At 47.6% G+C, this 24,626-nt stretch overlaps 1 protein-coding gene across 2 annotated transcripts in view; it reads left to right on the forward strand.

The window, feature by feature from the left end:
• The first annotated feature begins 306 nt into the window (after positions 1 to 306).
• The window catches only part of NEK6 (NIMA related kinase 6), a 58,995-nt gene continuing 34,675 nt past the window's right edge, over positions 307 to 24,626 (forward strand). The window contains exon 1 of one of the 2 annotated variants that reach the window (XM_077189298.1): positions 307 to 504. The gene's annotated coding sequence lies outside the window, so the exon portion shown is untranslated. Of the gene's footprint in view, positions 505 to 14,494; positions 14,654 to 24,626 lie in introns of those variants that run through there. The other variant, XM_054646673.2, reaches the window with a different exon arrangement.

The following is a 24,626-nucleotide window of genomic DNA, read 5'->3' on the forward strand; positions in this document are numbered from 1 at the left end:
AAGCCAAAAAAATCGGATGATTTAACAGGGAAAAAATGGACCCTCAATGCTTTCTGTAAGGAAGAAATCTGAGGAACCCCAGCCAGGCTTCTGGGAGGAGGGGCCTGGACCATCGTTTATTCCCGCTGGTGTACATCGGGAGTAGCTGTGGAAATGTCTTGCTGAAAATCTAAAATAAATGAGAGGGAAATCAGGCACATTGGCCAGAGCTCCGGCTCAGCTCCCTGAGGAAACAGGCAGCTGCTCTGAGCTCTGGGCTCTGCATCCTGCCCCCCCATGGGGTCCAGCTCCTGCCAGGCTTTGTGCTGGCTTTTGGGGCTGGGCTGTGAGTCCCACTTGTTTGCATCGAGAATTTTTTAGCCCCTTGTCAGCTGTGGGCTGAATGTGCACAGGTCCTGGGTGAACACCCCCGGCTCGTCTTGTGCCCCCCTCCGCAGCCCTGCCCTGGTTAACAACCGGCCGCAGAAAGAGCTCTGCAGCTCCGTGAAGCTCAGACATTTCCTGGTGAGTAAATGCAGAGCAGCCAAGCTGGGGAACGCTGCCCGGGCAGGAACGCTGCGGGGAGGCACCGCTTGGCTGGCACGGCTCAGGGGCTTCCCCAGCCCGCAGCCACGGAGAGTCCCAGCCGGTGGCACCCGGACAGCCCCAGGGCTCCCGGACAGCCCCAGCCTGAGGCGCTGCACCGGCTGCAGAGGTGGCACTGGGGGCATGTGGAGGAAAGGGTTAACTCCCACCAGTACCAGCTGCTGCCAGCAAGAATCCAGGAGCGTGTCCTGCCCTCTGGGCAGACCAGCCGAGGGGAATCTGTCCAGTGGGTAACTGGATCTCCCAACCCTGTGTCTCAAGGGGTTCATGCGCGGCGCTCCGGGGAATTTCAGCGCCCATCCACTCTTGGCTGCAGGACCTAAAGGATTCTGTCTTAATCCAGGCACTGGCATGTGGGTGTGGGTGTTGTGTCTTTGTTCCTGGGGTTTGCATATTCACGGTCTCTGATGAATACCAAGCACCACAACGGCAGAGCTCAGCGGGACATGACTGGGAATGTTGTGGAGCAGAAAAATGTCCCTGTCAGCCTGGGGTGTGGGAGAGGTGCTCCAGTGTTCTGTAAAGTTTGCCAACTTGCAGTATGACACGTGTCAGGCTTGTGGCTGAGGAGTGGGGAAAGGTGACCCTTGGGAGGGCAGGGAGGGCAATGAGCAGCTCGGACGTGGAGCTGGGTGTCTGCAAGGGCAGTGGGAGCCCCTCGTTCCTCTGGTCACTCCAGTGGCCTGCAGGGCTTGGCAGCCGCTTGGCCAGTCAAGGGCAGGGGAAGGAGGCGGCTTCCCCTCCTCTCCAGATGTGCCAAACAGGCAAAATAATAGGAATCTAAGCTGCCAGCAGAAAAGTGAGAGACGCTTCTGGAAAGCACCATCTAAAGCTGTAGGAACATGTTTCTCCTCCCACTGACTTTCAGGGCTCTGCAGTGATTAAAACACATCACTGCCAGGACTCCTCTGTAAAGCTGCTCTTAGGTGGTGTCCTGTGGGACAGGGTGAGGTACAGGACTTCACAGGGATCTGAAGTGGGATAGGAGATGAGGTGTTGGTCCCTGGCTCCATCCACGGCTGGTCCTGGCTCAGGTGTCTCTCCCGTGGGGAGCTCTGTGGCTCCTGGTGTGGAAAGCACCCGTGAGCTGTGCTGTTCACAGGGCAGGTGGTGGCACGTTGCTACCCCTGGTCTAATTTGAGTCTCACATGGCTCCTGCTATTCCAAAATGGAAAGGAGCCATTTTAATTTCCTCCCTCTACATTAAATTTGCCATGGTGACCAGTCACTGCCACTAACAGAAGGAAGGAACTGAGTTCCTTGGCTGAGCTTTGGAACCTTAGGGGCCACAGCTGACAGGGAAGGGAGCAGCAAAGCAGGGTGGGCACAGCCACCTGTGTCTTTGCCCTGACAAACCTCATGGTCTGCACAGACAAATTCCCAGTTGTACCCAGCACCCTGGTTTGTACAGCTGTGATATGGGGACAGCAATGACCATCTGCACTGCAGTGCTACAAAGGCTGATGTTTAACTGATGTTTAAGGTGCTTCAGGGTAAGACATTACTGTGAAGTGAGTGTGGCATCCTGGGGCAGGGTCCTGCCACCAACACCACTGGACCAGGAGTGGCCTCCGGCTCCTAGAGGTGCCCCCACTTGTGCTCCTTCTCTTTTTATTTTCATTCTTCACAGGTGTGTGGGGAGCTGGGATTTGAACTCATTAGCTTTGTGCTGCCTGCAGCCTGCACTTATGTCTCCAGCCTACGGGGAAACAATTTTGTTTCTTGGTTTGGTTTGGTTTGGTTTGGTTTGGTTTGGTTTGGTTTGAGAGGGGAGGAGACCAAAGAGAAAATGACAAGCACTTGGGAAGACCAGCTTGTTCTGGGTGAGGTGCTGCACAGTAGGAGCAGCAGTGCCTCAGAGGTAGCTGGTGAAACTGTTCCAGGGGGCAGGACTGACATACCCATCCCTCTCACTGAGCTGAGGCCTCTTGTGCTGGGCAAGCCTCTGTGGCTGCTGCTTGGACCTCTCCTGCCTAATGCGTGTGCAAGGCCAACCCCATGGTGCATCTCCAGTTGTGGAGGCCTCGTTTGGTACAAGCAGAAAATAACACAAAATTTCTTCCTTTTGCCCCATCCTCCCTGTGTGGGGGAGGAGGAGGCTCAGACCCTAAAGCTGGGCGGCAGGACTTGCATGTCTTTAGTCTTCCCTCTGCTAATATTCTCTCTGCTAGCATGGATTTTTAACTTGAAGCATTAGTTTCTTAATCTGTAAAACAGAGATGGAAACTAGAAGCCTCACAGGAATATTCTACACACTTCAGATGAAATTTGTCTTATCTGAATTCACATCTCCCTGCCTCATCCCCACAGCCCTCTATCTTTTTCTTTCTCTGTGATTTCAGATAGAAATAAATCTTGTTCCAGGCCTAAATTAAAAGACTGCTCAGAAGTCAAATCCCATCTGTGGCATGCCCTGTGACCTGGCAATCTTCCTTTCCATCTCTTGAAGCTGGCAACATCCCAGCGTCTCAGGGAAGTTCTGCAGAAGGATTGTCAGGCTCTTGGGATTTAGTTTAGATCAGGATTTCCATCCCCAAAACCTGTTTTGGGGGGAAGGGAGAGAAGAAAGCAGTTCAATGCAGTTTAATTTGCCATGTAAAGTCCATACACTTAAACTGTGAAGTAGTCTGTTTTATATTGGAATTTGTTGGATCCTCTTAAAGGCTGTGGAAACTCAACTACAAGAAGTCCCCTTTCTCCCACATTTGCTTTCCCTGGGTTCTGTGTTCTCTGAGCATCCTGCCCTGGTGTGGGCCACAGCCACTGGCAGTGGTGGGGAAGGGGCTGCAGCTTGAAATCCTGAAACCGTGAGAAGTCTGATTTTTATCTCAAGTAAGTGTTTTTTTAATACTTTATTTAATACCAGCACTTTGAAGTGTCTGAGCACTGCACCAAATGTACCTAAAGAATGCGGAGGAACAAAAATAACAACAGGAAGCTGTTCCAAAAGCAGCAGATGTGATTGCACCAGGGCAGGATCAGGCTCTGGCCCTGCTGCCCTGCAGTAGGGGTGCCAGCACCATCCCCGCAGAGGGAGACAGAGTTGGGAGCCACTCCAGGACTTTTCCATGGGAATTCAGCAAGACCTATTTTCTGATGAAGCTGAAGTTGGCAGCACATGTAACCAAGCCAAGGAGTTCACTCCAGAACATGGTGATTTTTAATAAAGTCACAATTGCTGTTTTGTGCTAAATGAGTCATTTTAAAGTCAGTCCCTCATAAAACAATCACTTCCCAGATCCTGCTTCCTTCTATACATGTCTCACCAGCACAGCATACTTTTATGGCATAAACACCACCTTCGCTTATATTGCTGCTCAACAGTTACTGCTTGTTCTCAGCGATTTCTCAACAGTGAAATCCAGGCCGTGCACAATGCCAGGGAGCAGCATGCTGGGAGGAAGGGCCGGCAGCATCTCACATCCCAAGGCAGCGGCGGGAGCGCTGTTCCCGTGACAAGTGCCCTGATGTGTGCGTGTGACACCGCCCTGCTGGGCACAACGGGTCCCCTGTTCCCTGGGGCTGGGGTCCGGGCCGTGCCCTCCCGGCCGTGCCCTCCCGGCCGCGGGGCTCAGCACGGACACTCATCTACCTCATTGCTTTCTAGTCCACTGATCTTTTACAAACTTTGGCAAACTGAATTCAGTGTTGGAGCCTCTTTCAGCTGCTTGCCAAATTACATAAAATTATTTAAAATTGGCCAGTGAGCTAAAAAGATGGGGGTGGAGGAGCTGGGGGGAGATGACAGATGGATGGTGAGAATGCAGGAGTCTTGCGTCCTTAGGAAGCCAGGCTTAAAACATTCAGGAAACCAAAGAGGTCTCTGATCCATGAACCCTTTTGTTCCCAGGCACTAATCTACCCAACCAAGCAAGCTGTTGAAGTGCAGGATGATTTAGTTTACTTTGTTTATTTGCTTTTTGAGGAAGTGTGGGCCAAAATGATGGTTGAGAGTATGGCACGTCTCGCATTATTGACTGCGGATCGCAACCTTGTAAAACAGCATTTTTGTGAAATACACTGCGAGCATTTGTAACCTGAACGCAAACTGCCAAACACACGTTCACACAACTCTGGTATTTGGTTTAATATGTATATATTTTCTTTTACAATTTGGACCTAATGAAAAACATGTGGTTTGTGCAGAGTAAAAGGAATAATAGAACTTTGTGCCGGCTGCGTCGGTTCCTGCTGGGCATTGCCGACCGCATGTGCTCTCTTGCTGCCTTGTGACTCCAGATAGCGCGGAATGACTTGAACATGTTCCTCATCCCCACCCAAACCTGAACATTGCGGTTTTCAGAAACGCTGTTGTCTTGGCAACCTTCCAGATCCTTTCTGGGCATTTAAATCTTGGCTGAAACTAGTGGAGCAAAAGCACGTTCCAAGTATTTTCCCAGGCCTCTAGCACAACACCTGACTGCAACGCTGCTTGTTCCCAATACTCGATTGCTTCAGTTGTCTTTGCTCTTCTTTCAGCAGCAGTGGCACCCCTGTGGTACCTCCCTGTTTCCTTCCGGTTTAAAAGAAAGCCCCATATCTGCCCAGCATTTGAGCCAGGGGCACCAAAACATTTTTGTTCTGTGGTTATTCACATCTGAGAACTGCAAACAGTGAGGACAGTGATGCTTCACAGACAGGCTCTCCAGAGAGCTGAGTCAGCACTTTCAACTTCCTGAGTGGTACAGACTTAAGAGGGCATGAAACAGGGCTGCTGCTTTAGAAATGGCACAGAAACCCTACAAATGCAGAAAACTGCTCAAAGAAATGTAAATTTGAATGAGAGCCATTGAAACACACAGGAAAATCTTTCATTGTGAATGTAAATTTAAACAAAATCGTCTACCTCCTGCCTTCCCACACAAAGGAAACCTGCTGCCTCTTCCCTAGGAGAGTGTTTTACCAAGCTCATATGAAACTCTTTTTACAACATCCCTTTGTCTCTCTTGGAACCTGACCAAGAACTATAAGCCTTTAAAGAGAGCTTTTTGCTTGTTCAGGCCCAAGGGGAGTAGCTGAGTATAAATAATAGATTGGCCTCTTCTGTCTCCAGTGTTTCTGTTCTGCTGCTCCTCACAGACACAACCTGGGAAAGGTGTGGCGGTGCCTGCAGCAACACAGGAGCAGTTATCTGGTCTCCCTCAAAGAAGCACGATGATAAAGTGAGAAACAGCTGACAGGACCAGAGCTGGTATGTGCAGCCCAGCGGACACGACGTTCCAATTTTGGAAAACTGCAACTGGGGAGACTTGCTAGCTCACTGGACCTTGCTGCTGTTTTCCATACAGGGAGCCTCGGGAGAGCAATGTCTTATCTGCCCAGCCTGCTCAGCAGAAACAGCCCCTCATCCAGGCAGCTGATGATCAACAATAAATACCTTTGGAGCATACACCTAGCTAGTGACTAATGTTAGGGATTTGCAATGTACAGACAGGCAACATGAATTTGTTTTTCCAAGGTGAACAGCTCTACCATGTCGTCCTAGAAAGCCACAGTTGTCACTTGTTTTCAGTTTTGCCAGTGTTGCATTTTCTATGTCATCCTTGCCTGTGAGCAGCACTGTTGTAACCCCAGGGGTCTGAGCTGTCCTGCTTCTCACTCGCCCCACTCCCACCCAGCCCTGCCTTTCTTCTTTTATCTTGTGCCTTCTCAACTGTTAAAACCCACCTCTCCACCTTTGCTAACAGCTACCCTGTAACAGTTGTCTCTTCACTCTCAGTGTCAGATTCTGCCTTGAATTGTCAAATTTGACACTGGCAGTTTGTCAGAGCTCCCCACCCGCTCCTTCTCCACTGCTGTGGGTTGTAGGGAAGGGAGGTAGGTGCTGTTGGATAATCCCAAAAGGAAAGTCTGTATTTATCTCTTGGCAAGCAGAATTAGGAACCTGAGGGAGAGCATACAGGCTTCTGCTTTCTCCTACTTCTCAGTTCCCTTCTTGGTCTCTCTGGGCAGATTAAGGCTTTTGTGCTGTTTTTACCAAGGTCAGCGATCTATTCTTTTGTATTTGCTGTTCTCCACTCAATTAGTTGAGGGCATTTAACATGGATTTTTCATATTTGCATCGCAAATTCCAAATGATCCATGAAAGGCAGCTGTTCAGAAACTTCTGAATTCATTATCCCCAGTGTCTCAAAAGAAACTTTGCCAGCCATTTGACTGGGGCCCTCTGTAGTCAGTATGATAGGAAACTGTCAGTCATTTATAGTCTGCATTGAAGAATTAATGTGATGCTGTGGCATCTGGTTTCCATTTTACATTCCCTGCAGCCTCTTCTTTACCTGACTTGTCATTTACTAATAGTTGTGTTGACGGAGCAGTAGATGGAGAGCTGTGCAGCAGCACCCCAAGGCCTTTGGCAGCAGGGTCAGCACAGTCCTTCCCCATCTCACTGCTGTGCACCTGCCTGTGTGCCGTGGAGAGCAGCTTGTGCCAGCCACAGCACCCTCCCCACCCCAGGGACAGGGGCTGGGAGCGGCTACAGGATGCACAGGCACAGCTGCAGAGCACTCCTGAGGTTCTTGTGTGTGACACACATGTGTGCAAACACACCCCACAATCATCACATGCACAGGACTCCCAGCTCTTCATTCCCACCCCGTGTCTCAGCTGCATTCCTTGCTGCAGGAGCAGCATGGCTGAGAGCCAGAGCCTGCTCTTGCTTTCTCTACTCTTTCCTTCCCTTCTTCCTTCCTTCTTTCCTTCCTTGGCCTTGCTGGGTGTGACAGGCTGAGCACAGTTGTTTATTGCTTTCGTTTCCCCATCTAATCAGATCTCTTTCCCTGACATTATGCAGCTCAGCACAAGTACTCCAGGTGGGATGAATCCAGTTCAGTGCCCTCCTCCCACCCTTGGCTGCTTCTATCACTAATGAACTGCAAACAACCATGTTCCCCATGTTCAACCTTCACCCTGTCTGATGCATCCATAATCTAAATATAGGCCATAATTATTCTGCTGGCGTCTGTTGGCCCATTGACAGAACTGACAGTGGCAGAGGTCAGGAGACCCTTTGCACCTTTAATATATTAACCATTATTTAACCATTTCCCTGCCACTGATTGTTACAGTCTCCCTAACACCCAGTAAATGTCTGGGGTTTGTTCTTTGGCTGTTCCAAAGCTGTTCCTTAGTCTGCTCCATTCCTTTACCACCGAATGCTGATTATTTTCTTCCTTCTAATTGGGACACTTGGTTTGTTTATCTGGTTGTGCAATCAAAATGTGAACCCAGGATGCTCTTTTCCAGCCAATGACCTGCATCTCCCCCAGATGCAAATCCCAGTGCCTGAGAAAATGAGTGCAGGAATCGATCTCTTGGCCAATGCACTGTTTCCATGTTGGAAGCAGAGGCACTGACTTTCCATATTATTATTTTTATGGCCCTGTGGAACAAACAGTTGAATATGGTGCTGTGGGAGTGAACAGTGGGGAGAGAAACTAATTTGTGCTGTAAGTAATTTGATCGCAAATCATTTAGAGAATGTAAATTGTAGGGGAGAGATGTCACTCCTGGCAGAAGGTCGCCTGTGTCACCTGTCAGACAGTCCCCAGTGGCGATCATGAAAATTTCTTTGTGGGATTATTAATAAATAAACATAATGCTCTGCATTTCTGCAGCACCTCTCAGTGCAGGAGCAGAAAGCACTTCAACTTTAGGAGCTACACTCTGCAATTATTTTAACTTCCTTTCAAAATACTATTTTAAAGGTTAAATTTGTAATTTGTTTGAATGTTTAAATGTTACCATCGTAAGATGGTATTAAATTTAACTGACACTATTTCCACCTCACCCCAGCTAGTTTTGAGCTAACATGCAATCTCCATTTGACATCTTGATGAATTAAGTGAACTTACAAGTCATTAGCTCTGAGACATACTGTAAGTATTTGCAGTGCAGTAGCTCTTGGAAAGCATAACAGTGGTCAGGAATCCAACGTGCTCCTACAATGCACAAAGTTTTTGTCCCACAGAATTTATAGTTTAGTTCAAAACTACGAGCAGCAGTAGAAGAGAAAGAAGGTTGGAGGTTGAAATGGTTGTGGGCTGTCCCCCAGCACACAGGCCATGAGGTTATGATCATAAAGCTGTTGTGCTGTCAGTCAGTGTGCAGTGATGTGTGGCTGCTCTGCCAGAGGATGGGCCCTGGCTCTGCACCTCGGTGTGGGCATCCCCAGAACTGTCCAGGAGCGACAGGAACACCTGGGGCAGGCAAAGAAAAGATGGAAGAAGAGCTGTTGATGTTGTATGATCCCTGTGTGTTCTGCTACCAACAGTGCCTCATTTTTCACTTGCATTGTTTTGTCTCTGTGGATCCATATGATTAGTCTGAAATGTAAAACCACCCACAGCTTTCTCTGGGCAGGAGTCTCCTTTTGTCCTGGCTTTTTTTTTCACAACAACAAGCACAGCTTGGGTCCTGACTCATGAGTAGGACCCAAAAATCCTTCAGTTACCAATCTGTCCTGCTGCCATTAAAGTTTATAGCAAAATTCATCCCACTTTCCTTAGCTGTGAAATGATACAGCATTGGTGCTATGAATCAATCTTCAGAGCAAAGGAAGAGAACAAATCACAAAAGAAAAGTATTACCCAGAATAGATTCCTCAGAAACTATTCCCCATGCAAGGGGCTGGGAATGGGAAGGTGCATGCCTGCAGTGTCTGGCAGGGTCACCCTCCTAACATCTGGCTGTGAAAGCTGGGGAGCTGTGCCAGCTCCTTTGGAATAACAAGGCGAGCTGACGGAGACAGAGCTGTGCATTCCTGTGAAACTCGCCCGGAACTCTTGGAAAGGGTCACCAGGAGGAATGTCAGCACAAACAGGGGCAGGGCCTAGGACTGTTAAAGCCAGAGCTGCTCAATCTGGCTTCAATTGCCTTTCTCCTTCTCTTTACTCTATTTCTTTCTTCTCTCCTCTTCTCTGGCTGCTCAAGGGGAGGCATTTGAGCCTCACTAATGACCAGGGACACTATATAAACTATATAAACTGTATAAACAGGGATCTACTTAAGGCAGTTCATTAAGAAAACAGGGAGACAGAGCAATAAAGCTTGTGTCTTGCTTACACAATAATGAAGTACTTAGAAGGGTTTATCTTCACTATCAGCTTAACATATGGTTTGAGTTCACACCTGGGCCCGGGCTCTGCAGTTATCCTGCTGCTCTGCGGCCCCAGTGAGCCACATTCACACCCGGCCTGGAGAAGTGAGAGGGAGGCACCTGAATGAAGGTGCTCCAAAGCCCAGCAGCAAGGGCAGGGTGAGCTCTAACACCAGGGCTTAGTGGCAGCTCCAGACTCGCACAGCTGGAGCAGAGGGACAGCTCCAGGGACGGAGCTGCAGGAAGGAAAGCGCGTGAGTCAATATTCATCCATTTATTCATGATCTGTAGGCTTGGGTGCTGTGACGCTCATTATCTAGGCATGACCTTAAAAACTGCACTTGATTGAGAACACGGCAGCCCATCTGCTTGGCAGCACAGGCTGCTGGGGGCCTCACCCCAGCACGCTGCTCCCTGCACTGCTTCTCTGCTCTGCTGGAATACAGATTGAGGGCACAGGCTTCATCTCCAAACCTTTTGCTGGGGCTGAGACAAGGCATCCACAACCCTTTCTCTCTCAAGAGCACAGTGAATGCTACCTGTGTGTGCAGGACACATAGCTTACTCTGCGTCTCAGCTCCAACTCTGTACAGCAAACTTCCTCTTCCTCCTCCTCGCCCCAAAATGAGCTGCAACCCCAAGACTGGGAGCTTAAAAAACTCCATCTTCCACTTGTCCTTCCACAAAAGCAACAGTAGCAGCTGCCCCACAGCCCCTGTGAGGCAAAGTGGAGCTCATGCTGTAACTGTCTGCAGTTGGGGTGGTGTAGGTACCAGCGAGAGTGTGCTAAGGCCAAGGTGTTCCCTCCACTGGGATGGAACATCTCTCCCAGCTGTCCTCTCCATGCAGGACAATGAACAAATTCATGAATGAAAATGCACAATTTCCTGCTCTATGAGAAGAGGACAACAGGCCTCTTCCACTTTTTCTGCACTGCCCCACCCTGGTTTCAGCTGACCAGAGAAATGAATGAGAACTGTTTGCTGCCACTTCGTCATTTCAAACACACAACCACCAGAAAAGAGGAAGCGATTTTCAGTTTTCTGTCCGTGTGAAAAATCCTTCTGCTCCTTCCTCCAGACACCTTCCTGAGCCTGTTTTTGAGCATCCCTTCTTCTTTAAAGGAAAACGTGTCTTTCTTCTAAGCAATTAAACTCTATAAAAAAGGCCATTTTCCCCATCATACTTTCCCATCTCCCCTTTCCTGGATGGCAATCACATCCTCCAGATCTCACGCTGAGAAGGATATTCTGCCACTGGTCACATCTGGTTCCCTGATGAGATCTGCAGGCGGCCGGGCTGGAGCTTTCTGAGTCACGTGGTGGCTCTCGGTTCCTTATCTGCCCCAACACCAACGCTTTTTAATCTCCCTTGATTCTGTTTCTCTCCTTTCGGAGCACGCTTATCAGTTTGAGACTAAACTGCTGCACAAATGCTCATGAGATCAATCTACAGATCTTAAATATGGTACAAAAGAGGTGTTTCTGTGAGCAATCTGTTGGAGAGATTTTGTGCTGCCTTTTCGCCTCGTTCCACGCTGGTATGCATTCCTTCAGCATTAATGCTTCCTCTGGGACCCAACCTTATGGAAATCTGAGCCGGAGCGTGCAGGCTGCAGCCGCTCTGTGGAACTCAGCCTGCGTGGAGGGAGCTGCAGCCCTGCCTGTGGAAGGAGGAATCCACAGCCTGGCTTCTCCAGCTACTGCTGGAAGACTGGCTCTCCTTAAACTCCACAATTCCCATTTGAAGAAGAAGGTTATTTTGGGAATGTCTTTATTTTTGTTTGTTTGTTTGGTTGGTTTTTTGTGTTGCTTTTCCTCCCCTGAAAAATAACTTCTAGCAGTCTGCTCTCTGTGTGCTGTTAGGAATGGAAAATAAATAAGTCAATAGGTATATATTAAGTCAGTAAGGCCAGGAATTTATTGATAATGGACTGAGGATGAAGGATACAGTGACAGTTGCATTTAGCTCCCAGAATAAAGCAAATCAATCAAATTGACTGTATGTTGATTTAAAATCCTTAAAGATTTGGGTCAAGATCATTCTAGTTTTCCCAAAACGGACTTGTACAAGTAACACAGGAATGTGCCTGGTTTAATGCTCTCAGCCCCTGATATTACAGTGCTCCCTTGCTGTGCTTGGCTCTGCTGGATCAATTACTATGAAGTGGCCTCACTCCCAGTGGGTCAGTGCTACAGCATTGGGCTGTAAATAGTGAGGAGGCTGTGGGTGCTCTACAACCTTGTGAGTATCGGCTATAAATGCATTAGAGGCATAAAAGGTGATTTCTTTGTGTTTTAGGTTGAAAAATAAGTTATTTAAAATACTTTTATTTAGGTAATTCTCCATTCCTTACAGGCTTACAGTAACTACTAAGAATTCCTTTGGACAATTGAATCAGTGTGATTTTAAGAAGTGCAGATTAAGATGTACATCAACCCATCCTTGAACTGTATAAAATAATTAACTGATTAAATGAAATGATTAGCTGGGATCTGTGAATGATGCAACCCTCATTTAGATGAGTGTGTATAAAATACATTTTTTACACTTCAGGAGACTTGATCTGTGGCTGTTCCTACAGACCCCGAAACACATAAGAATCTGAAAATTCTCACTTCAGGGGTTGTTTGAAAGAGAATTTCACACAGAACTGTAGCACAGATATGAACAAAAGTCTATTTCTGTCAAGACTTAATTGAGGAAATTTAATTTTCTTTCTTAACTGAATTGCTGTTGATAATTTAAATTAATTCTGTCTGGTCTGTCTAATTTAGCCATGAAAAACCTGGATCTTGGAGCTGTGCACAAGAATGTAGCAGATTTTTAAAAGCAGCTTTACTGAATAGAAAGACGGTAACTTATGGCAGCCTAACAATAGATATTTCTTTGTTGTTTTGATGTAAAGCACTTAAGTTCTTCCACCTCAATCCACTGACATTCTCATTTTAAGAGAAAGAAATGCATTTTTGCAAATGGTACATCAACAGACTTCGGGAAAATTGAGTTTGGAGAAAAAAAATTGAATTAATTTTGTTTCTCTAAGCACTTTCCCATGTTTCAGATTTTGTACTGATAGATTGATGATATGATTTGCTTTAAAACCAGGTGGCCTCTTAGTTTCCATCTGTTGTGTCTATTGCTCTGTCTCTAGTGAGAAGCATTGCAGAGCTGTGCAGGCATCTGCACCCCGGAGAGAAACTCTGCGCCATCAGAAATGCTCCAGGAGAGAGAATCGACTTTCACTGGCTCTTAAATGTATCAGAAACTCAAGCCCTGGATCTTGTTTGTATTCACCCAAACGGAGCACAGTGAATTTCTATTAGATAGGTGTAAACAGCTTTATAACAAAACCAAAACTGAGTGATGTTTCCAGAAGAAACAGTTAAAATCTTCCCAAACAACCACAGCAGTTTCTGGTCTCTCTGGATGCTGGAGGTGGCACTGCTTTAGCAAGAAGGTTTTCCTAAAAGTATGAGTTTCTATGGATAAAAGCCATTTGAGCAAAGATCTGCCATCATGTTTCAGGTTCTGTAAAACACAGAATTATTCTGAGGTATGTAAGTAGAGCCTGCTGGAAAAAGTGACTTATTTGAACCGAAATGTCTTGGGCAGCAGGTTCCCCCCAGCTCTGGTGTAGGTGGAGGTGATGCAATCAGTCGAGAGAGAGGGGACAGAGCAGCAACACGCCACGAGGGCTTCAGGCATTTCCTTGGAACAGGGGCAGAGAACGCAGAGCGGGGCCTTTCCCGCTGCTCCCGGGAAGGCGCGGGCAGCAAATCCCCGGCGCTGCGGGGCAGGGCGGCACCGTGTGCCACTGCCTGCTCTGACAGCTGCGGCACACCTGGGGCATCGGGAACAGCGAGGCCGGGGCATGGGCAGCCGCTGAAACCACAGCGCGGTCCCGAAGGACAGGGCTCACCCATGGCGGGTGCCCGGCCTCAGCCCAGCCGGACGGGGCTGACCTTCCCCTCCTGCTGGCGCTGGCTCCCTGCTCACTGCCGGGGCACTTCAACTCGTCTGCCCTACAGGACTGATTAAAAAGAACAAAAAGCACTTTAAAGTAGTATGTTTACTAGCAAAGGGCTGCATGGAAATGGTTAGAGCAGCAAAGGTGCTTTTGCTGGCACAGTGTGTTTCATTTGTGAGCTGCTCCAGGGCTCTAGGGATGCTGTTAGCACTGTGCTGTGCCAGCGCTGGGAGCTTCCAGTCGTACCAGCAAACATCTCCACCAAAGTTTGACAAAAGTGACAACAGTTGACAAAATAGGAGCAATTGCCTTGGTCCCGAGCCCCGCTGCTGCACAGGGACCATTGCTGAGCCTCGCTCGTTTGGTTTGGGTTTATTGCCACGTTCGTGTTCACTTGTGAAAAAAACCTGTTGAATTTGAAGTTCAAATTCAATCTAGGTCGAGTACTCATGTCTTAATTTGCAGACTGAGGATTTTCTATCCCAAAAGCCGGACAGATTTTGGAGCCAAACCCGTTCAGGCCGGTTTGTGCAGGAACTCGGCTGCGCCGCACTTGGGGCCCGAGGCTGCGAAACGCCTGGGCCGGACCCGCGATGGGGTCCCGCTCCCAGCCGAGCGGCCCCGGCCGGCCTCCCGCAGCTCGGGCGGGAGAGGATCCCGGGCCCGGGGGGGTGCCGGGGCGGGGGCAGTGCCGGGCGGCCCTTCGGTCCCGCGGGGCCCCGCCGCGCTGCGGGGCCGGTGCCGGGGCCGGGGCCGCCGGGGCCGCTCCAGGTGCGGGGCCGCAGGTGGCGCCGAGCGCGCACGCGCCGCCCCCCGCGCGCGGCCCCCGCCCGGCCTGCGTGGCAGCGGCGGCGCGCGCGCCCGAGCGGCGGCGCGTGCGCGGGAGCGCGGGGCGGGCGCGCGCGCGGCGAAGTTCCGTGCGGGACGCGGCGCCGCTCGCTCGGTCCTGCGGGGCTCCCGCGCCCCCGCGCCGGCACCGCCGCGCCTCCGCCGCGCCGCAGGTGAGCACACGGGGCCCTGCGCTCCGCCGGGCCGCGCCAGCGCCGCGCCGGGCGTGTGTGCCCGCCCGCCGCGGGCCCCGGCCCCGCGCGCCGCCTCCGGGCAGCCCCGGCTGGGCCGCGGGACCGAGCGAGGGGCGACGGGGGGGATCGAGCGGCGGGGCCGTGCGGGAGCGGGGGGTCCGGGCCGCGGGGTCCGCACGTGCCCGGGCGGGAGCGGGAAGCGGCCGGGAGCGGCACCGGGCGGGTCAGCCCCGCCGCCGGCGGACGGGCCGAGCGGCGGCCTTGCGACTTGAGCAAAGTTGAGACCGCGACACAAACACGAGCGTTTGCGCGCTCCGGTGTCGCTCGGAGGCTTTGGGGAGGTTTGGGGGGTTTCCATTTCAGCAGCGGCTCTGCTCCGAGCCCACGCTCCCGCAGGAGCCGTTCCTGCCCCGCGCCCCTCCGAGTGCCGCTGCCCCCAGGCCGGGATGTGCTCGGTTGTCTCCTCGGTGGGGCTCTCGGGGCTGGCGCAGGGAGCCCCAGGCTGTGCGGGAGGCCCCGAGACCCTGCCCGGCTGCTGGGGTCTCCTGAGAGCCATCCCGGCCATTCCCGGTCCCGGGCTGCGCTCTGCCGCTCTCTCTCCAAAGGTGGGAGCCCGCGGTACCCCCGGTGCCGGAGGATTGCACATGGCTTTGGAGAGAGCACATGCTGCAGCTGAACTATCAAATACCATCTTTTCCCTCCAAAGTGTGATTTATGCTTGGTTAGAATAACGGTGGATTTCTGAGCCCATCTGTTTGCCTGCCTGTTCGCACACATGGAATAGCTCTGCCCATGGTGATTGCCTATGGCATTATTGCAGGAGAAGTAGCTTGATAGGAAATATTGTAGCAATTAGAAGTCCAGTGATGCAAGTTCCTGACACATTGTGGCTGTCTTGCTGTCAGCTCGGTGTCTCCTTTAAAAGTTCATTTTTTTGGTGAATCACTATAAGCAACCGTTTAACTTCTGTAGCATTTATACAGCTTTCACATTTGAGACATCTCTTGACATTGAGTCAAGCTCTTTCCACTGTTATTTTTTTCCTGTAGACATTCTTTGTGACAGTCATATTCTGTTAAGCAACAGCAGAAAAAAAGAAGGAACTGCTTTTAGATAAGACTGTTGCTGCCTGTTTCCTCTGGCTCTGAGTCTTAGAGACCTAAAAAAATGGGAGCTGTGAGAAACTTTTATTATGATGGAAAAAGAGCATCTTCTGTGGGAAGTGAGATTGTAGATGGAATGTGAGTGACTGCTGTCACCCCAGAGGAGTTGTCAGATCAGAACCAAATTTTTGCTTTCTTAACACCTGTGATGTATAAAATGTTTCTGCTTGTTTAATTTTCCCCTCCTTCCTCTGGAATTCTGTCTTTTGACAAATAGGTATTTTGTGAGAGAGGATGGATGCATAATTGGAATGTTTTTATATACCTTTTCAAATTCTTCAGTGTTCATTTCGTTGGGAGAAAACCAGATGAAGAACTTGAACCCCAAGCCTATATTGGGAAACAGATTTTTTTTTGCAGTACTTGCCCTCTATGATCCTGCCTGAAAAGTTTTATGTCAGTCTATATAACACTGAATTATACATTGAAAATATTGAGCCTACACTGGCTTTTTCTCATTTCTTGCAATTATTGAGGCTGTACTGGAGAAAATAGTGATTCTGATGCTTCTCATGCAGCGTATTTTTAGGCTTTATTCACACCTACCTGTTAGTCTGAAGGGCTCTTGCAATGGCTTGAAAGAGGTTTTTACATATTGAATGAGCTGTTGTTTGCTCAGAGTAAAATGAATATTTTTGTTTGAATGGGGGTAGGAACCAGAAATGCCCATGTGAGTTTTTCTCCTGCTCTGCCTCTGCTCTCTTGGCTGTAAAATGGGGGTGGTTACCAACAAGTCCCCTTCCTGAACACCTGCAGCTTTCTAGATGTGTAAAGGATTAATTAGTGGATGTATTTTAGCATCTTTTCTTCCTTTATGTGATGCAAAATATATTTGACCTCAAGGCTATGAAAAATGTATAATAACAACCAACCTGGCAGAACAGACCAACCCCTGTGGCTGCAGCAGCCAACAGCTGGGGCAGGTGGGAGAAATCAAATGTATTCAGTCCGAATTTAAAGCAAGAAAAAAGGAACTGTGGCTGGAGGAGCAGAGGAAGTACTTGCAGGATGATTTAAAAAATGAAACAACGAAAGTGGAAATCTGGGCCTTGTAGGACATTTGCTTTGTCCTAAATGAAAGCTTAGATGGGTCCTTAGGGAAAATGAATTTATAGCCTAACTTCTGCTTTAGTTTTTGTCATTCTAACTTGCTTTTCTTAGAGGTTCTTGTTGCAGAGGAGGTTGGTCATGGTGATCTTCAGCAATGAGAACACCAAGTACATGGAACCTCATTTTAGAAGCTGGGCTCACCTTCACCACTGAACAAACCTGTTTCTAATTGCAACTTCCACAGTTTTACTGCAGCTCAGCACTTGTATAGACAGAGTGGTCGTGTTGCTTTGTATGGTTTGAGCACAGAATTATGGTTCTGGAGGTCGTGAATGGCTGTTCTGCCCATGACACACACTCCTGCATTTGCCTTGGAAACTCACTGAACCAGTCTGTTTTACCTTTTATGGGCAGCTGGTGACTAACCCAGTGTACACCTCCCCAGGTGCTTGACTGGGCTGTTTGTAGGAAATTACGTGATATGTGTCCTTGTAGCCAGTATAAATACAAGATGCAGGAAAAAAATCTTTAATATTGAAGGCAAAAACTTAATAGTCATGCAGCTGAAATATACTTGATGATGATGACCTTGATACCACTGTCACTGAAGATGCTGAAAATGTCACAAGAGAATGTGAGCTGCTCTGTCCTGGTTGTGGGACAGGCATGGTAGCAGAGGAGGTGCTGTGCCTGTGCCACACTCCTCAGACTGGGCAGAGTGGCCTTTCCCAGGACAGAATCACATGGGAGTTAAAGGTTGTCTAAAATGGGCAAAGGGAACACTGTCCTCTTAGAGGCAGAGGCCTTGGAAATAGGTTTTTTCTGTTACCAAACGCTGTTGAGCTGTGTTTATTGCACTCAGCCTTTGTAAAGCTCTCAGTACAAGCACATGCCAGTACTCAGGCAGGCCCTGCTGCTCTCCTGGCAGGTCAGGGAGCACTCTGGCAGATAAGAGCACCTTATCTCCAGTGATGGGAGCAGTGGGGAGCACTCGGTGTGTCAGCACCAGGCACTCTGAGTGGCTGGGCTTGTGCCACTCAGCTGCTGCTGGGCTGGAGCTTCCCCTGGTGTTCCCAGGCTGGCATTCCCCATCCCGTGGCTGGCTCAGCTCACTGGGAACTGCTGTAAAACCAAGGAGCCAAAAGGGGCTTGATTCAATAAGAGAGTTGAGGGCTTGGCTCTTTGTGGCTGCTGGAAGGGCAGGTGGTGCTTTCCCAGGCTGTGTCCTTGCCTTTTCCCTTGGATCCTGAGGGATCCCAGCCTGCTTTTGGGGACTGGGATGGGTGCCCTGGGAACAGGCTGGACCCTGGGTGTCTCCACTTGTGAATTCCGTGTTTCACTGCAGAGCTGTGTCTCTAAAGTTAAATGGAGGAACACGTAGTATCTAGGAGTGAAAGAAGAGTTCAAAGTGTTCAAACTGAGAGGTGATGTTGGCCCAGTCAGTGTATTTCTTTTTGAAGAAAAAAACCCAGAAGCCAAAACATTTGCATGCAAAATCTAGATTTAGGTCTGACTTGAAAGTCATAGTGCTTTTTGGAATTGCTGCAGTGTGTCTAAATTACATAGAAAATTAAACTGCATAAAGTACTTTAAATTCTTTTCTCACAGGTTTTGGGGGTGGTGAGGAGGTGTGTGTTCCTAAAGCCAGGCTGGGAGCTGCTGTCTGGAGTTGGCTGAAATGTAGGATGGGTAGAACTGAGGTTCTGAGTGTGTGACCAAGTGGCAGTTCTAGAACCTGGAAGTAAAGTTTTGTTTAAAACCAGAAAAGCACAAGGAATTATTTTTAATAGTGGTTCAAATGCAGAGGCCTGTGAAAGTGTCAGATCTTTTTACAGGTAGATAAGTATTTTTCTATCTTGACATATTTTTTATATGCACCTTGAATTGAATCAAGATTACTTCAAGTTCTAACCTGTTCTAACTATTTAAACATCTGGACTCACTGTAAGCGCCATTGCTGTCCAGACATGAGAAGTCTCTTGGATTGTTTTTTAACATTTTAAAATATTTCAGCAAAAAGCTGCATTTTCTATTCAGTTAAAACAGCATATGTAGTTTCCAGTGTTAAATCTTGTGACATGGCTTATAACATGGCATGATACAATAAATTGCAAATAATTTTACAGTGTCAGTACAACTAAAGAAATTAAATTTCTAAATTATTGACTTCAGCGTGGTGCTACTTTAAGTGTCTGCTATCAGAGATTCCAGGCAGTGAACAGCTGTCTGTCGCAGATGGGGGAGGAAAAAAACCCTTAGCTTCTTCCTTCTAAAAAGGTTTCCATATAAACCCTGTAGTAATGTAATACAACCTTTTAGTCAAATTTGAGTTTCCTGTTACACAGTTAAGTGAACCGACAGCAGACTCGTATCTATTTGAAACCAAGTGGTGTAAGTGAATGCAACCTTGGGAATTTTGTACTCCAAAGCATTCTTGAAGCCTCACAGATGCTTGTTGAGCAGTCAGATGTATTATTTATTGCATCTTTAAAAAAAAAAAAAAGTCCTTGCAGGTAGTTCATGACTTCTGTAGTCTGCTGGGTTTCGGTAAGATCAGGTGGTGTTGTCTGTCCTGTGCTTGCACTGGGTTTCACCCAAGAAAGTCAGGTCGTTTAGAAACTATCAGCAAATCCACATTTTTAGTTGAGTCCAGGTATAAGTAAGTCTGAAAAAAAGTAGGTTTAAGGTTGAGTGTTTTCTGCTGAGATCTTGAGATGGCAGAAATGGAGTTTTGCACAGAACTGCATGAAGTTTGGGATTATAAATTGGATGTGCTAGTTCATTGTTCTATGAGCTAGTTCACCATGGCAATTATAAACTTATTAAAATAGTTACGACATGTCAAATCACAAAGTGCAGAAGATGGTAGGATTATTCTTTTTAAATGACAAAGTTGTTGCTGCTGTTGGTGTCCAGTGTCTCCTTTATAGTGATTTCCTTGCTGTCTTTCTTGGTTTAACCCCCATGGACTATTTATAGGCATTTCACAGTTCTGAATTACTTCTTAAAGTTTTTGTGTTTATTTGTTTTGAGTGACTTTGGTCTCCAGTTCTGGACTCCAACCTTTGAATTGTGCTTCAGATGATGAATCAAAGTATGTTCCAGTCCATTCCCTGCCCTTGGACAGACCTTGAGCACCAGTCTGGCCAGATCAATGCATTTGATTTAGGAAGGCAATTATTTTTGTTATTTTATCCAAGTACTGACTGGCTTGGGCTGTAGTCTGAAGCAGTTCTCTCTGTTGAGCTTTCCCTGTTGGGAGCAGAGGTCCCTGCTCAGCTCAGCTCCCTGAGCCTTGATGTGGCTGCACCTCTGGGTGGGCTCATCCCAGTCCAGGGTGTAAAAGGCTTTTTCTGAATTCAGTGATGGATGGATGGGTTATTTGTATAACATCAGTTGGAAATGGTGTTGAAATGCTGATTTCCCAAGTGTGGAGATGCTGCTGCTGCTGTTCCAGACACCCCTTCTGGAAGTGAGCCCTGTTAGCAGGCAGGGACCGCTCCTGATGTGGTGTTGGTGGCAGGAGGACATAGGGGGTGAATGAACTCAAACCTTCCCAAACCAGCCAAGCTGGAGGAACCAAGGGTGAAAAACCCGAGTGTGGCAGGGCTGGAGAAAAGGGCAGAGATTCCCCTCAGAGCAGGGTGATAACATTTTGCACTGCACAGCACCTTCCAAAATGAGTGGCTGCCAGAGTGTTCCCTCCAGCCAAGGCAGCACTGCCAGCAGACCTGAGGGACCTTCCAGGGGAGGTTTCAGTGTCTGGATTCAGTGCATCCTCCCACCTTTGAGCCCAAACACCCTCGCTGTTTGATGTGGTGGGACTCTCTGGGACTGGTTGTGCTGTCCCTTCGGGGGAGGCTGTTGTCACCGTGCTCCTCCACCAGTGTCTCCAGATGAATCACGGTCTCCTCACCACGTGGGTGGTACTGCAGGGACCAGAAACTGCTCTGATAAGGCTGTGACCCGGTCCCAGCTCAGCCTGCTGACAGAGCAGGTGTTGCTCCACACCCTGGGGAGGATTTGCAAGTCTTTCATTTTGCAGAGCTCAGTGACAGATCCTGTTCTCCAGTCACTTTTGTCGTTGGGTCTTTGGGAAGCCCTCTTGCTGTGAGGTGGGAATTATCCACCAGCCTGTTAAAAACTCATGGTTTTTGGAGTGCATGGGAGTGGAGAGTTTTCAGTCCCTGCTGGGAGGAAAAGCGGGTGCTGGGTAGTTGGGACTGCTGCCTCTGAGAGCTGGGGAGCTGGGGTGGCACAGCTCGAGCTCCTCCAGCCCTGCTCGCTGCTGCTCACTTCCCACACCGCCACTGTCTCTGCCTCAAGTGGTCCAGGATAATGGAAGTTCCAATTTGTCTTCTTTCCTTAGAGCCAGCTGTCCCCTTTGGCTTGGGAGAGTAACTTTGTTCTTAACTTGGTGATATTTAAACTGTGGAGTTGGAAAGTCCCTGCAGAGGGTGCAGTAATTGGGGAATGCCCACCTACAGCACAGATGACAGCTTCAAAGTACATTCAATACGCTCCTTTCAGGAATTTCAGTGTCTTGTTGCTGCCATCCTGAAAAGGCATGAGCTTTCTCCTTGTTGGAACATTCTGTTTCCTGCAAAAGTGTTCCTAGGAACACTCTGAATGTGAAGCCTTTCTTGGAGGGTTTGTGGTGGGCTCTGCTTCTTGGAGCAAATCTCTCATTGCAGTGAGGAGATGAGGAGAAAAGCTGTAGGTATTTTAAGTTTCTTTCCCCAAGAGTAGGGTTTCAGGGCACACAAATACCAAACATGAACACAAAAATTCCTTCCTCTTTCATGGAGATTCTGATTAATTCTTTGTGCTGCTGGTGTTTCATTAGCTCTTCTATCAGAGTTGTAAAAAAATGAGAGTCTCAGAAATACTAAATTGTAACAACTCCCCCCAAGAAACAATTAAAAGGTTTTAAAAAACATGACTGTATTTTAAGGAACCAAGTAAGTCACAACCGTGTGCCACCCTATAATCAGCTGGGAAGCCCAAGGAGTGACTCTCAGCTGTCAGTGTATTAAGAAGCAGTGCTGCCTTTTGTGGAGTCTGTATATACTGAGCTCAGGGCCATGGAGTAAATCTTCTTGCTGTGTGTTCATAATCATTCTACTTAGAGTAAGCGCTTCTTGGGTGGGTATTACAAACCTGTTAATCTTTATGGTATTTATAGGGTAATTTTTAACTCTCTTGAGCTCTTTACTTCCTTGTGGGTCAATTACTCAATTTATAACATTGTGTGTCAGATGTAAGAACTTTACCATCCAAGAGTAAACAGTGTGGGGAATGGTTCTCTACCTGTGTTTGCACTTAGTTCTTTGTGTATTAAGGTATGCAATAACTTATTCTGTGACTGACTTATTGGGATTTCTTTTAGTTCCCCTGGTTTGTGCTTTGGAGTGACTGTAATGTCTTATTTTAGCTTTTCTGCTTCATCACTAATGAAGCAGAAAAGGAAGAGGGACTGTTCTGCTTTTGCACTTGCCTTGCCACGTGGCTTCCAACTTATAGCTGCACCTGGATTTTGCTGGACTTGAAAAATTTCTTTTGATGAGTTGTAGTGTGTTATTCACAGGTATTAATAAGGTGTCAGCATTGGGGAGATTGGGAAAGAAATGCAGCCTGGGCAGAACTCTTGTTTCCATGAGTAAGCTCATGGTTTTTAATAATCTGATACCACTGAGTTTATGCTTCAACACTGAAGCTTATTAGAGCAATAGAAAATTGTTACAGAGGGCAGAATACAGTGGGAAATGTGATTTGTCTCTTATACAGAGCTTGCACATTTAGTTATAATTTTCTTGAAAGGTTAATTCCCAGCTTCTCTTCAGAACATTCTGTGCAGGCCTTTCTGTTGGGAAAAAAAATTGGACCCAATTTAAATAGACAAGTCTTGTGAATCCTGAAAGAATTTGGGCATTTAGCCCAGGAAAGGGAGAGTTCTCTGCAAGAACTTCATTAACCCTGTCTGTCATCAAAATAAGTAATAAAAGTAGCTCTGCAGACACTGTAAAGAACAGATCTTTGTTTTACCCTGTAGCCTTGATCTGCAAGGTACTGGTGAATGAATCTTGTTCTTTAGGGACAGCTGTGCCATGTGGGAGTGGAGATGGAGGTGCTGCATGCAGGGATACAGAAGGGGGAGATGAACTAAAGAGCTGCATTCGTTTTTGGAAAACTTGTGCCATTTGTTCCAGGTACTCAGGAATGTGCAGGGAAGCTGACTTGCATTTAGTAGCAATATTGATAATGCAGTCTCACTCACTCACTTTTCTGCCCCAGTTCTGTTGGGGTGGAAACCCACAGATGCTATTTCTAGCACAGCTATTTTTGTAAGTAGAGAAATGTTAAATATTTTTACATGGAGAAGAGTTTCTGCTTCCGTTTGGCTGTTGCTTGCAGGATCCAGATGCTGTGAAAGCTCTTCCTGCAATGCCAGCATCTGGCTGCCTGCACATTTTGGGTAGAGTTTTATGAGGTAGCTTTGAAGTTGCTTTTGGATTTGAATCACATGAATCTTTGGATTGGCTGGGCTGCACAATTCTCAGCATCATTTCCTTTTCCTTCTGATTATGGGAAATGTAAATACTTCAAGCTGTTGTTTTGATGTTTTGAAGTTGGGGGAACATATATCTCTATTTTCCTCCATTCCTTTTCCCTGGATTAGAGATATGATTTGAGTCTTTAATAGCCAACAGCATGGCTGGAGAGAGAAGCTGCATGAGCAGAGTTGGTTCCAGCAGGTTTTGTGGATTTTGAGCCCATCTGCCATGGGCTTGCTCTCGTACTTTGATCTACCTTTCTCAAACATTTCAGAAATTACAGCAGTATTTCAGAAGTATTTTTGTGAGGTTTGCTTAATACTTCTTGAGTGCTTGGAAGTGTTCTAATTAAAAGATATTTGTAAGTGCTAAGTGGTGGTGTTTCCAAACATATATGTACATAAAGATTTATAGAAAACTTTGTTAAACTTTCTGAGGATGGGCTGGGCTGAATGGATGCCATGTTCAGGGTTTGGCCTGTAGGAGCTGATTCAAATATTTTTTTTTGAACTTTGGATCTTAGTTCTGGTTTTGTCTTACCAGCTTAAGGTGGTCTCTTTACTTGTGCTCCTGTGAGGGATGGGTGGTCAGTAAAGGTGTCTGACAGGATGCAGCTGGGAAAACAGTTTGGATTCTTTGTTGTGTCTGGTGGAAACTTTATTTTAGGAGTTGGTTTAGATGGAGGGGTTTCACCATAGCCTCAGAAAAATCCATCTGCCCGAGTGCTTGAGTTTTGACTCTTCTTGACAAGGGTTCTTCAGGTGTTGCAGGAGAGCAGAGCTGTATTTCAGGTGTCATTGTCACCTGGCTGGGAGTGCAGTGAGATGGTTCCCCCTGTGCCAGGAGCCAGCCTGGAAGGGAGGAGGTGCTGCTGGTACAGACAGTGTGTGTTCCACGGGATGGGACTCGTTTCAGTTAGCATTTAACGATGTGAAAATGTCTGGCACTTTCTGTGAACATTTACGTTATGAATATATTTCCAGCCTATATTTAATCTTCCCTTCATCAGAAATGAATGAATTCCAAGAAGGATAACAGAAGTGTTCTTAAATAAGTTGGCTTCGTGTTTAAAAGCTTTATTGCATTATAAATTAAAACGTGAGCATGTTGTCACATGCTTGGTAAGCAGTACAGTAAAATTCCAGGTAGATTTGGTATGTGTTTATTTTTGACATGTGTTTCATT

This window comes from Agelaius phoeniceus, chromosome 21 (assembly GCF_051311805.1).
Source record: "Agelaius phoeniceus isolate bAgePho1 chromosome 21, bAgePho1.hap1, whole genome shotgun sequence".
Lineage (NCBI taxonomy): Eukaryota > Metazoa > Chordata > Aves > Passeriformes > Icteridae > Agelaius > Agelaius phoeniceus.